Source organism: Taudactylus pleione, unplaced genomic scaffold (assembly GCF_031769625.1).
Source record: "Taudactylus pleione unplaced genomic scaffold, aTauple2 ptg000634l, whole genome shotgun sequence".
NCBI lineage: Eukaryota > Metazoa > Chordata > Amphibia > Anura > Myobatrachidae > Taudactylus > Taudactylus pleione.
Genome location: NW_028285036.1, coordinates 2865682 through 2879374, shown reverse-complemented (window position 1 = coordinate 2879374; position 13693 = coordinate 2865682). Strand labels below are relative to the sequence as shown.

The following is a 13693-nucleotide window of genomic DNA, read 5'->3' as shown; positions in this document are numbered from 1 at the left end:
CCGTGAGGCGGTTTGACAGGAAGTTGGGCAATTTTACCAGCAGGAGTTATAAAAGTATAACGGTTACTGAGTGTGACCAGGTCGGACAAGGACTTCGTGGACCAATGACGCAACGAGAGATGATTTGACAACAGTGGGCGCGCTTCCACGGAGTAAAGAGGAAGAGGCCGCCCTCAAACCACTCACCAGGAACTGCGTTTACCACATAAACAATCTGACCTTCATTAACCCCTTAGTGACCTGTGCAAACTCCTTTTCATATTTCTGAGGATCTAATTTGTCCATGAACAAGATGTCTTATGCAAAACTTAAAAATCCACCTTAGATATAATTGAATGTAATTAAATTACACATATATATTTTTATTATGAAATAGAAGACAAAAAAAAAAAAGCCCTCTCTGGACCTAACAGCGATTTGCAAGCCCCTATTATGTTGGCCACATGAGGGACCATTCATGGTGCTTCTCCCAATAGCGGCGCAACGAGATCAGTGTCCAGCTTGGTGGCCAGATCTGAAGAGACCAGTCTGTCCTTTACTTGGGCCAGGTGGAGATGAATTCTGCCCGCAAGGGGCCGATGGCGGCCATTTTTCAGCCACTTTGCCCAATACAGCAGTAGCAATCAACTAGATAAATCAGAATAAATTTGGGCATCGGTTTTGGGCCCAGATAAGCTACAATACGGAGCCAACAAATACTGCTGCCACGGTCTAAAGGCCCCCACACACGGAAAGATATAGCGGCCGATCCGACGGTTTTGAACTATATCGTTCCGTGTGCGGGCATGATACTGTCTGCTGTGCGTTCCCGTGGGGCCGTCCATTGCTCCTCCAGATTTTTCTGCATGTTCAATTGATCTGGGGGATCGACGAACGATCCCATGCAGAGCTATGCATGTGGGGGGGTGCCAGTATATCGGGCGGTCGGTCACTGGATCGCACCGTGTGTAGCCAGATTTATTAAATAGACCACGCTGTCAATCCGGTCCATTGCATTTGGCGTTTCTGTAATATTTACCACAGGAGACGGCATTATGTTGCATTCGCTAATGTCACTATCAGAGGTACAAACACCATGTAACCTGTGGGCAAAGCAGCACCTAATTCACTGCACTATTGATTGACTGTGAGGCCTCTCCCAGCACATCCCATAACCTGCAGCCAGGTTTAGGATTTATTCAGACCCCGCCTCCTTTCGCAGATAACCAATGGGATTCTTACACTTGAATTTAATCTGACGGAAAGACTGCCCATGTACAAACCAACAATAACTGGGGATATTTATCAACACTGGTGCAAAGGTAACTAGATAAAAAAGGGTGTTACACCTCACAGCGACCAATCAGATTCTGTCATTTCTGTAGCACAGGTTTACGAAAATGAAAGCGATCGTCTCATTGGCTGTTAGCACCCTATCCTCATAGATAACTTTTATCTGACTCTATAGTGTTCGCCTTATAATTTACCCATATTTTTTACTAGCTCTAATCTGTGGCTCGTTATTCTGTAGCCATGAGACACAGTCGCACGTTTGTGTAATGTGTTACAAAGGGCAAATTTGTTCTATTAAACACACCTACAACTAATGCGTTTAGTTCTAACTAGAAACCTATTAATGCTGCATTAGTTATAAACAACATATGCTGTAACTACAGTACAGTGATGCAGAAGATTAAACTTGTACCAAATAAATAAAATATTAAATGCTTATCTGGAATTCTTTATCCAAAAAAACCACAGATATTCCTATGTTCAATCTGAGGTCCAGAGAGCTCTCCACTAATAATAATACTAATACTAAACAAAATACTTCATAGAGCAATATTATTAAAACATTAAATATTGTTTACATTATCTTATTTGTAGATGTAAACATCCGTGTGAGGTGCAGTGGTTGGATAAATCCACCTTTTACTATTATTATCATCATTTATTTATATGGCGCCATAAGCGTTCCGCAGCGCCTTACATAGTACACAAACAAATAAGTAACCAGCGCCTTACAATACAATACAATACACGGACAAGTACAATAAATATTGCTATATTAGCGACCTTTACGCCCACATAAGCAGCCAAGTGTTAGTTGCCCTAGAGGGGAGTAAGAGATAAATGAAAATACAGTAGGGAGAAGCACAAGAGGGTAGAGGGCCCTGCTCAAAAGAGCTTACATTCTAAATTTTAGGTGTCAAATGTGTCTTTTGGTTGGTCATTCCGTCTCAATGAGCGCACACTTCCATTTGCGGCACGAGCAGTGACACGTAGGCTAAGCTTAGTGAGGTTGTGCAGACGGAGCGGCGGGCACTGCAGTGATGTGCGCACGCAGAAATCCGCCTGAAATCAGTCCAGATAGGGGGCTGGTGCCATTGCGCAAGGATAAAGATGGCGGCGGATGGATGAAGGAGGTGAGGCTGCCGACATAATGACGGGACAGGTCAGTAGCAAGCAGCAAAAATTAAATACATTTCAAAGTATGATAAGTTTGGGATGTGCCGGGGTAGACGGAGGACGGAATAGGAGGATGGGAGCGATACGGTGTATTACGTACGCACTTCAGTGGCTCCACTAAAGGCAGCGTATCAGCGAACAGATTTAACTGATAGGGGTTAGGCCTTTTGGCTTATTTTCCACATTAAACAGCTAAAGTATCCAGAAACGCCTCCAAAGGATGGACTTATTATTCAGTACGAAGCCCTTACATAGCGACAGCAAATTCCGCAGCGCTGTACAATCAGGGAGAACACATCACAAACGAGCATTAGCGCAACAAACAATCGTACGGAGAGTGAAAGGTTGGCGCTCACGGATGAAAACTGGGCGCCCATGAAACAAGCTCCTGGCACCACAGAGGAACGACCTGCAAGCACTGTATATCCTGAATCCTGCAAACTAAAGCGACACCGCAAACTACAAAGAAGGAAACGCAACTATGACAGCGACGTAGAGTTCAGGGTGCACAGAACGAGCCAGGGGATAATTATACAGCCGGGAGTCCATACCCCTGGCTTCTAAGCTTCTATCTCTGCGATGGGCCCTGCGCGGTTATGCGGGCTGCACCCATATCGCCTCCCTGCCACATATCACACATTACTCCCGTCAGTAACCCGGCACTAAGCTGGATGATAAATGATAGGTAGACACACACACATCAGTAAGAGGATGTATAACCAGCCCGAGACAAGCAAGGCCTGGTCAAGGAAAGAGACATTTTCAGCAGGAAATACAAAGCTGCCCTCCCAGATAACGTGTGCAAAGCACCTTCATCTGTAACCAAAGAGCATATATACACGCTGCACTTATACAGTCTAAGGTACATGCACAGCAACGCCAAGAGTAAGTCCAGGCCGGCAGCGCGCAATCTCTCCGCCAGGTCCTTAGGACAGGTTTGTGGTCAGAATGTAAACATTATGGGAGTGATTACATTTTTTTTTTGCACGCCCGATCGCACCTTATCCCCGGTCTAAATAGAATATTAAATTGTTTTATTATTGCGCTAGCTGAATAAAACAGCTAAACCTGTCTAAAATCCTGGTTAGCGCGCCCCAAACCACAGACTTATCGCACATTTCTGCTCGCCGCCTCAGGAGTCTGAGCAAAAAAATGTGCGCTCCTGCGGCTATTCGCGCCGGAACGGAGCAACAATCGAATTGCTCCGTCTGGCGCCCATTACATCAGAGCCACTCTAATAAAAAAAAAATTTAAAAAAAGGCCCCGTGAAAGCTAACAGCAGATTTTAGGGTTAGGTTTACATTCAAAGTGAAATTTAAAATCGCGTTGCCGACTGCTGAAACTTACAATGTCGACATTCTGAACATGTCGACTTAATATACCGCAGCCCTTAGCACAGGTAGCAGTCAGAGGACTCAGCAACTTTCTTACATAACCTCAAAAATATTACAATGCTGATTGTCCTTTATTGATAACATAGGGCACCACCAAGTGTCCGCAGCGCTGTACAGAGAATCCGTTACATGGAAATCACAAACACTTCAATATAAAAAAGTACGAAGCAACAAAAACATTATTTTTTTATAAAATCGATCAAATATCGTGAGAAAAGAAGAGAAGAGACGGCGAAACACAGCACAAATCTTCGTATTCGTGTCTGCTAAGTAACCACTAGGCCCCGTCTGTCCCTATATATTTATGTCTGCATGAAATGATTTTCCCATATCTTAGATGCAGCATCCGGACATAGAGACATCTACAATAGAAGCGTCACGCTGATTCACTATGCAGCTACACGGAGGACACACGGGGTGTGGAGCCTCGTGTCTCTAATTACTACCTGTAATCATACCGGTTGTGGATACCGGACGGCAGTGTAAACAAAACATCATACATTACACGTGTGTGCGTGGTGTCATCATCACTGCCTAACACAGACATAGTGCACAGACAGAAATACAAACATCATACATTACACGTGTGTGCGTTGTGTCATCATCACTGCCTAACACAGACATAGTGCACAGACAGAAACACAAACATCATACATTACACGTGTGTGCGTTGTGTCATCATCACTGCCTAACACAGACATAGTGCACAGACAGAAACACAAACATCATACATTACACGTGTGTGCGTTGTGTCATCATCACTGCCTAACACAGACATAGTGCACAGACAGAAACACAAACATCATACATTACACGTGTGTGCGTGGTGTCATCATCACTGCCTAACACAGACATAGTGCACAGACAGAAATACAAACATCATACATTACACGTGTGTGCGTGGTGTCATCATCACTGCCTAACACAGACATAGTGCACAGACAGAAATACAAACATCATACATTACACGTGTGTGCGTGGTGTCATCATCACTGCCTAACACAGACATAGGCCCTCATTCAGAGCCGTTCGCTATTTGTGGTCGCTCGTTTAAAAACAAGGGGTGGCTATTCAAATGATCCGTACGCACATTGCAGTCTGTTCACACCTCTAAGTCTGAACGAGCGAGCAAAACATACGCTCGTTTATTTGTTAAAAACGCCCCCTGGCCGCTCGCATCCTACGTCATGTCCGCTATTTATTAGATTAATCGAGTACATCGACCAGCGTATGAACTGCTCGCTATTCTTGTGGTTGGTGTTTGCTACCACAAATTTGCGAGCAGTTCTGGCTATAAAATAACCCAGTGACGTGGTCACTGACGCTGCTGTTTTAAATATGCACACCCATAAAACGCCCGTTTTGACCTTTAAGCACGCCTGCGTTCGGATCTCCACTCCCCGTTTTCAAGCACCTTCCCCTGTTACCACCCACATACGCCTCATTCTGTCACTCAAAATAGCAGGCACTCGCTATATTGCGTACCAACGATTTTCGGCCGCACTGACTGGTTCGCGCATGCGTACTAAAAACCGTACGCATGCGCAGATGTGCAAACATCGCTCGGAACGAGCGTACTGCCGCTAACGAGCGGCTCTGAATGAGGGCCATAGTGCACAGACAGAAATACAAACATCATACATTACACGTGTGTGCGTGGTGTCATCATCACTGCCTAACACAGACATAGTGCACAGACAGAAATACAAACATCATACATTACACGTGTGTGTGTTGTGTCATCATCACTGCCTAACACAGACATAGTGCACAGACAGAAATACAAACATCATACATTACACGTGTGTGTGTTGTGTCATCATCACTGCCTAACACAGACATAGTGCACAGACAGAAATACAAACATCATACATTACACGTGTGTGTGTTGTGTCATCATCACTGCCTAACACAGACATAGTGCACAGACAGAAATACAAACATCATACATTACACGTGTGTGTGTTGTGTCATCATCACTGCCTAACACAGACATAGTGCACAGACAGAAACACAAACATCATACATTACACGTGTGTGCGTTGTGTCATCATCACTGCCTAACACAGACATAGTGCACAGACAGAAACACAAACATCATACATTACACGTGTGTGCGTGGTGTCATCATCACTGCCTAACACAGACATTGTGCACAGACAGAAACACAAACATCATACATTACACGTGTGTGCGTTGTGTCATCATCACTGCCTAACACAGACATAGTGCACAGACAGAAACACAAACATCATACATTACACGTGTGTGCGTGGTGTCATCATCACTGCCTAACACAGACATAGTGCACAGACAGAAACACAAACAGCTACACTGCTTATAGTAAGTGCTAGAAAGAGGATTGCTAGCCTCTACACCTGTTCCTGGCCTCCCGAATAATGGAGCATACACACGGTCAGATTTGTCAGACTTGTCAGATGAACGATTGAACGATTAAACGATTTGAACGATTTTACCAAAGTTTTGAACAATTTGAACGATATTTGACTGCATTAAAATGAATGGAATCGTCCAAGTCTGACTGCAAACCCATCAGATGTCAGATATCGTTATCTGACCATCGGGAACGCGCATCGTTGATCGTCCATCGTTCAGGCATGTCAGATATGAACGATTTTCCTTCAGATATGAACGACTGAACGATTTTTAAATCGTTATCGTTCATATCTGAAGGAAAAATCTGACCGTGTGTATGCACAATTATACTAAGAAATAATAAAACCAGCGGTCACCTTTATGGTGTGACTGGTTACAGCGTTTGTACAAATAAATAAATAAATAGCTAGATAGATATATCTATCTCTCGAGCTAGCCGTCACTCACAATGCTGCTCAGAAAACTTGCCGTGGTGGGCGCAATATATATAACGCAGATTGGACCTTGCCGACATTAAACGTACAACAAATTACATGACTCACTAATTAATATTTTCAGTGAAATAAAAAAAAAAAAAAAAAGAATTCTGTCCTTTGAAATACAAATATGCCGACTGTCCTTCTAGATGTCTTAAACAAGAAAACCCACAGTAAACGTCCGGCCCAGGACACGTAGGACTGGTCCTTTAAAAGTCACCTGTTTGGTGCAGGGGTCTTCAACCTTGGCCCTCCAGCTGCTGTGGAACTACACATCCCAGCATGCACATAACAGCATGCTAAAACTATGGCAGTGCATGCTGGGATGTGTAGTTCCACAGCAGCTGGAGGGCCAATGTTGAAGACTCCTGGTGTAGAGCAACCCCTAGCCCCCCCCCCCCCAATGCTTTATCTGAGGGTCTCACAGCACACTGGGAAGGCTCTCAGGGCAGGATCCCCAACCTTACAGTGACTGCTGGTGCAGAAATATATTATATAAAAAGGATAATTGTCTTTTACTTGACTGAGATACAAGGAATTAGAAGCTGAGTAATATTGTATACAGCCTCCAGTGCTTTCTTACAGCCGAACTAGTGATCATTCTAGCACCCTGCACCTGTCACAGCCCGTGCAGCTACTCTTTCCTGCCTGGGGTGTCGCTCTGCGCTCTGGTGATACTACCACACAAATGGCTGATTCTCAGCCGTTTGTTGCATCAGCGGAGTGTGTTAGAAGCACCAGAGCAGAGAGCGACACCCCAGGCAGGAAAGAGGAACTGCACGAGGAGTGACAGATGCAGGGTGCTGGAATGAAGACTACTGAACGGCAGCACTGTAGGAGCCATAAGCAGCAGCTGATAAAAGGGGGATTTAAACGACAGGTTTCCCTACTTAATAATGATGGATAATCCACAATCAGAGATGAAAACCCAGAACACAAGCGGTGACTTAGCCATAAAAGTCCCCTTAAAATAATTGTTCTGTAAATGATATTCCGCAGACAAAAATAAAATAAATACCTGGTTGAACAGATGACACCAAGTAAACTGAAAGCAAAGGGGACTACCATAGAGGTGAGGCTCGTACGTCAACTAAGCAGACTTATCCCGCACATGGTCAGGGTGACGTATGAATATGCCGCTGTTGTCGCCTGTGATTAAAGGGAACATGGCGGTGAGAGGAGGACCTAAGTGGCTTTGGAAGATGAAAGGAGTAATTGCTGGGTTGTGTTCAACAGGGATTTCAGGGACCAAGATGACGTGGTAAATTTGATCAGCGAGTTCCCGGCAAGTCTGGCTGATGTTTTTTAGGGGCAATCATTTAAAAGGCAAAACCAGGCTGGTTTATGGGTCTACTGAGACCTGGGGGAAGATGGTATGGTCAGATGAATTATCCTTCACCACATTGAACAGACAAATGCACGTGAAGTCCCAACGGAACTGCAGTCACCAGGGCTTGTTTATGGTGCTGTTGGCGCATTTGCCTGGCATGGTATCGGTATGGTCGTTCTCTTAGAAGCCAAGCTCAATGGTAATTGTTACTTAACGGTACAGTTATCAAATCTGTCCCATGTTGGCGCATTTCTGTCCTGGCAGGAGGAACAGCTACCACGACGAGTCTTTCTCCTGCATACCTGGTCGGCCAATGGTTTGATGAGTAGGACATGGATGTTCTCTGTAGACCATGCCCATCTCCAGGTCTCACACCCAGTCCAGCATTTACGACATATTCTGGAACGACGCCAGGAGACAGCGTTTTCGGCTGACACGAACCTGGCGTCAGTAGCGAGACTGTCACGTGGAACAATGATACTGTATCCTTCCTGCACAGTTCCAGACACTGAAGCACTGGTCACATTTGGTGGCCCAGTGCCCTGTTAAGTGACTTTATATATAAGTTCCGCTTCCAGTCCACAACATGATCAACTGGAGACTGTTCACCCGACGTTTATCCATCACGTGAACCAGATATTGGATTACTATGAATGAGTGATTGCTACTACGGACGGTAGATTGCAAGCTCCCTGGAGCAGGCCTGCTGTACTTATCTGGTCTTCATTCTAGCACCCTGCACCTGTCACACCCCGCGCAGTTCCTCTTTCCTGCCTGGGGTGTCGCCCTCTGCTCTGGTGCTTCTAGCACACTCAGCTGATGCAACAAAGTGCTCAGATACAGACCAGAGTGTGCTAGAAGCACCAGAGCAGAGAGCGACACCCCAGGCAGGAGAGAAGAACTGCACGGGGTGTGACAGGTGCAGGGTGCTAGAGTTAACACTACTTACCTGCTTTTCTTTTGGCATTGTGCAGAATGTAAGGCGTGAGCATGGTTTCAGGTTTTAACACATTCATACCGTGATGGCAGATATTATATAATACAGGGACATCTACATATTATATAATACTCATACATATCACACAACAAAGTAAAACAGTGATTCAGATAAACATCTAATGCAATGAAATATCTCAAACTGTAACACATTTCTATTAAACATAATGAACTAAGGCAGCTCAATAAGTAGCAAATATGACCTAATAGCGAATCATGAACAGTGCTGAATAATTATAGCTCAGTGTAATAATCCTACAGTACATCATATTATATACAGGGCAGCATGTAACGGTTTAGTACGGCTTATATGCATTGAATAGTGTAGCAGTATGAATATATACTGTCATACAGTATATAATCACTGAGGACAGTAATGAAGGCCAACATATAATATACACATTGCCGAGTACATACATATACACACACACATATATATATATATATATATATAAATATATATATATATATATATATATATATATATATACATACATATATACACACACACACACACACACACACACACACACACACACACATATATATATAGTGTTCCCTCTAGCTCCGGCGGCAGGCAGGGCCGCCGGAGCTAGAGAGGGCAATCTTGTGCGCGTCCGAAAAGGGGGCGTGGTTATGAAAAGGGGGCGTGTCTATAAGACGCGTCCCCTTTTCGTCATACTTGGGGGCGTGCCCGGCGCTTACGGACATGCCGGGCAGCCCCCAAGCACTGCAGAAAGGGAGAATAGATGCCGGGCGCATGCGCCCGGCGTCTATTCTCCGGCGGTGACCGGATCACCGCATGTTTGTCCACCCGCGGGACACTGCGTCCCGCGGGTGAGAACGGCTCCCGCAGGCTGTAAGGGCAGGACGCTTTTTGCCCTCCTCCTGGAGGGCAGGGTGCTTTTTGACCTCCAGAAGGAGGGCAGGGCGCCGCGCCCCGCTAAAGCAGCCTAGCGGGAACGCTATATATATATATATATATATATATATATATATTCACCAACACCCAATATAATAACTGTCTAATGTATACAGTAGAACTTTCGAATGTAAGCTCTTATGAGCAGGGCCCTCTACCCTTTTGTGCTTCTCCTTACATCTGCTTCTTACTGTCTACCAGGGCACCTAACACTTGGTTGCTTTGCATTGTTGCTTATCTGGGTGTTATGGTCGCGAATGTAGCAATGTATATTATCCATGTCCTGTAATGTATTGTACTGTACTGTAAGTCACTGTAATCTCAACCTATTTGTTTATGTACTTTGTAAGGCGCTGCGGAACACATGTGGCGCCATATAAATAAATAATAATAACATAATAATACAGTAGTGACCAGTCATTAAAAACAGGTATATAATCTTGTTCCCTGTTCTCAGAAAGCTCCAAAACACCAGTTAAAAAAACAAATTGAGAAATCAGCTGCTCGCGGACACGATGAATGAGCGCTACCCCCATCAGCCAATGCGAGGAGCGCTGCTAAGCAGTGTAATGATGGGAGCATTTTATTACATGGCACATAACGCCTATCTGTTAAGTCCGGTCCGAAACATACTAAATAATGAATCACGTGCCTACGTTTTACATATTAAATATTTCAAAGCAGCGCTTTACTGGCTGAAGACAATATAAAAAAACACTTACAGTACTGCACAATTAAATCCAAAGTTTTGTAGTGATGCACATAGAGTAACGGTAGGCGTGTGGCACTCAAGCTACTGTAGAACTACACATTCCAGAATGCCCTGCCACATATTTTAATATGCCCTAACAGCAAAACTGTAACAGGACCTGCCTTGGATGTATAGTCCCACAGCAGCAGGAGTGCTAAACATTACCGATCACCAATAATACTATATACATATAAGTAATAGGAGAGGTCAGTGATGTATATTAGTATTGGTAGGATATTACAGGTCAGTATAGTGATGTATATAGTGTACAGTAGTGATATACAATAATAATATATACATATAAGTGATAGGAGAGGACAGTGATGTATATTAGTATTGGTAGGATATTACAGGTCAGTATAGTGATGTATATAGTGTACAGTAGTGATATACAATAATACTATATACATATAAGTGATAGGAGAGGACAGTGATGTATATTAGTATTGGTAGGATATTACAGGTCAGTATAGTGATGTATATAGAGTACAGTAGTGATATACAATAATACTATATACATATAAATGATAGGTGAGGTCAGTGATGTATATTAGTATTGGTAGGATATTACAGGTCAGTATAGTGATGTATATAGTGTACAGTAGTGATATACAATAATACTATATACATATAAGTAATAGGAGAGGTCAGTGATGTATATTAGTATTGGTAGGATATTACAGGTCAGTATAGTGATGTATATAGGAATACAGTAGTGATATACAATAATACTATATACATATAAGTGATAGGAGAGGTCAGTGATGTATATTAGTATTGGTAGGATATTACAGTTCAGTATAGTGATGTATATAGAGTACAGTAATGATATATAATAATACTATATACATATAAGTGATAGGAGAGGACAGTGATGTATATTAGTATTGGTAGGATATTACAGGTCAGTATAGTGATGTATATAGTGTACAGTAGTGATATATAATAATACTATATACATATAGGTGATAGGAGAGGTGAGTAATATATATTAGTATTGGTAGGGTATCGCAGGTCAGTATAGTGATGTATATAGTGTACAGTAGTGATATACAATAATAATATATACATATAAGTAATAGGAGAGGTCAGTGATGTATATTAGTATTGGTAGGATATTACAGGTCAGTATAGTGATGTATATAGTGTACAGTAGTGATATACAATAATAATATATACATATAAGTAATAGGAGAGGTCAGTGATGTATATTAGTATTGGTAGGATATTACAGGTCAGTATAGTGATGTATATAGAGTACAGTAGTGATATATAATAATACTATATACATATAGGTGATAGGAGAGGTGAGTAATATATATTAGTATTGGTAGGATATTACAGGTCAGTATAGTGATGTATATAGTGTACAGTAGTGATATATAATAATACTATATACATATAGGTGATAGGAGAGGTCAGTGATGTATATTAGTATTGGTAGGATATTACAGGTCAGTATAGTGATGTATATAGAGTACAGTAGTGATATATAATAATACTATATACATATAGGTGATAGGAGAGGTGAGTAATATATATTAGTATTGGTAGGGTATTACAGGTCAGTATAGTGATGTATATAGAGTACAGTAGTGATATATAATAATACTATATACATATAGGTGATAGGAGAGGTGAGTAATATATATTAGTATTGGTAGGGTATTACAGGTCAGTATAGTGATGTATATAGAGTACAGTAGTGATATATAATAATACTATATACATATAGGTGATAGGAGAGGTCAGTGATGTATATTAGTATTGGTAGGATATTACAGGTCAGTATAGTGATGTATATAGAGTACAGTAGTGATATATAATAATACTATATACATATAGGTGATAGGAGAGGTGAGTAATATATATTAGTATTGGTAGGGTATCGCAGGTCAGTATAGTAAGATACATACAGAGAGTACAGGCTCATGTACAGATGGTATATAGTAGTAGAGAGCAGTACAGGGCTTTATGGCAGCTCAGGCACACCTACACCCGTAGTATGAGCGGCTCACCTCTCCTTCTCCTCTCCCCGGGATGTGTCACCTCGCACCGGTCCCCAGAGCTCGGAGGACTGAGCCGTCCTCCTCCTCCTGCCCAGCTCCCAGATCTCCACCACTCGCGAGATCTGCGCACCTGTCCCTGCCGAGAGACACGCCCCCTGTCACACCCGCAGCAGGATCCTGTACAGGGACACGCCCCCCACACACTGACATCACCCACTCGCTCCGCCTCCCGCTAGAGGGTCCGTCTGCTCCACACAACTGTCCCCCGCATCGCGGTTCTGCATTGTAGTCGAGCGGCCATGTTTTGGTGGACCAAACTCACTGCAACAATTATTTCAGCTTCGGTGGGTGGTGGTCAAATACGAGGACAGTCCTTAGTAACTCCACCTCTGATGTCCTGATCCTGATATCACTTCTCTGCTGAGTCCTGGCTCCTGCTACTACTACTGAACTACAAAATTCTTATAACTGAAGGTGTTCACACACATCTGTGCTATAAGACAGACTTGTCACAGCATGAGGCTCACCCTCACTGGCAGACAGGTCTTTTCCCCTCACTCTGCCTTATATACATATCCAGCAATAATTAATCAAATTATTCACCCAAATTACGTTTTCTGCTGGCTGCCTTTGCTAATGCCTTCTGCAGAGATCCTCCTTATATAGGGGCCCATTTATCACCAATCCTATTAGCACCCCATGATCGCGGTGAGGATGTGATAGCGCAGGAATGTATGAAATCGCACCCACAGGGACAGGTCCCTGCAATGGGCTTAAAGGTTACTTCCCTACTCTCCCAGGACTGCCGGGAGCCTCCAGAAAATCAGGTGCTGCTCCCGACACACTGCAAGAGTAGGCAAGTCCCCCGGGATGGCTTCCAGCCGCCCGCTCGCGAAAGTGGGCAGTTCGGAGGCCGATATCACGATTCGCGCTGAATCACGTCATTGTAGCCTGCCCCCTGCTTTATTAT

At 43.3% G+C, this 13693-nt stretch overlaps 1 protein-coding gene across 2 annotated transcripts in view; it reads right to left on the bottom strand.

The window, feature by feature from the left end:
• STK38L (serine/threonine kinase 38 like) overlaps positions 1 to 12863 on the bottom strand; it is a 45388-nt gene extending 32525 nt beyond the window's left edge. The window contains exon 1 of one of the 2 annotated variants that reach the window (XM_088454844.1): positions 12733 to 12863. The gene's annotated coding sequence lies outside the window, so the exon portion shown is untranslated. The remainder of the gene's footprint in view (positions 1 to 12732) is intronic. The other variant, XM_088454845.1, reaches the window with a different exon arrangement.
• Positions 12864 to 13693: the final 830 nt, after the last annotated feature.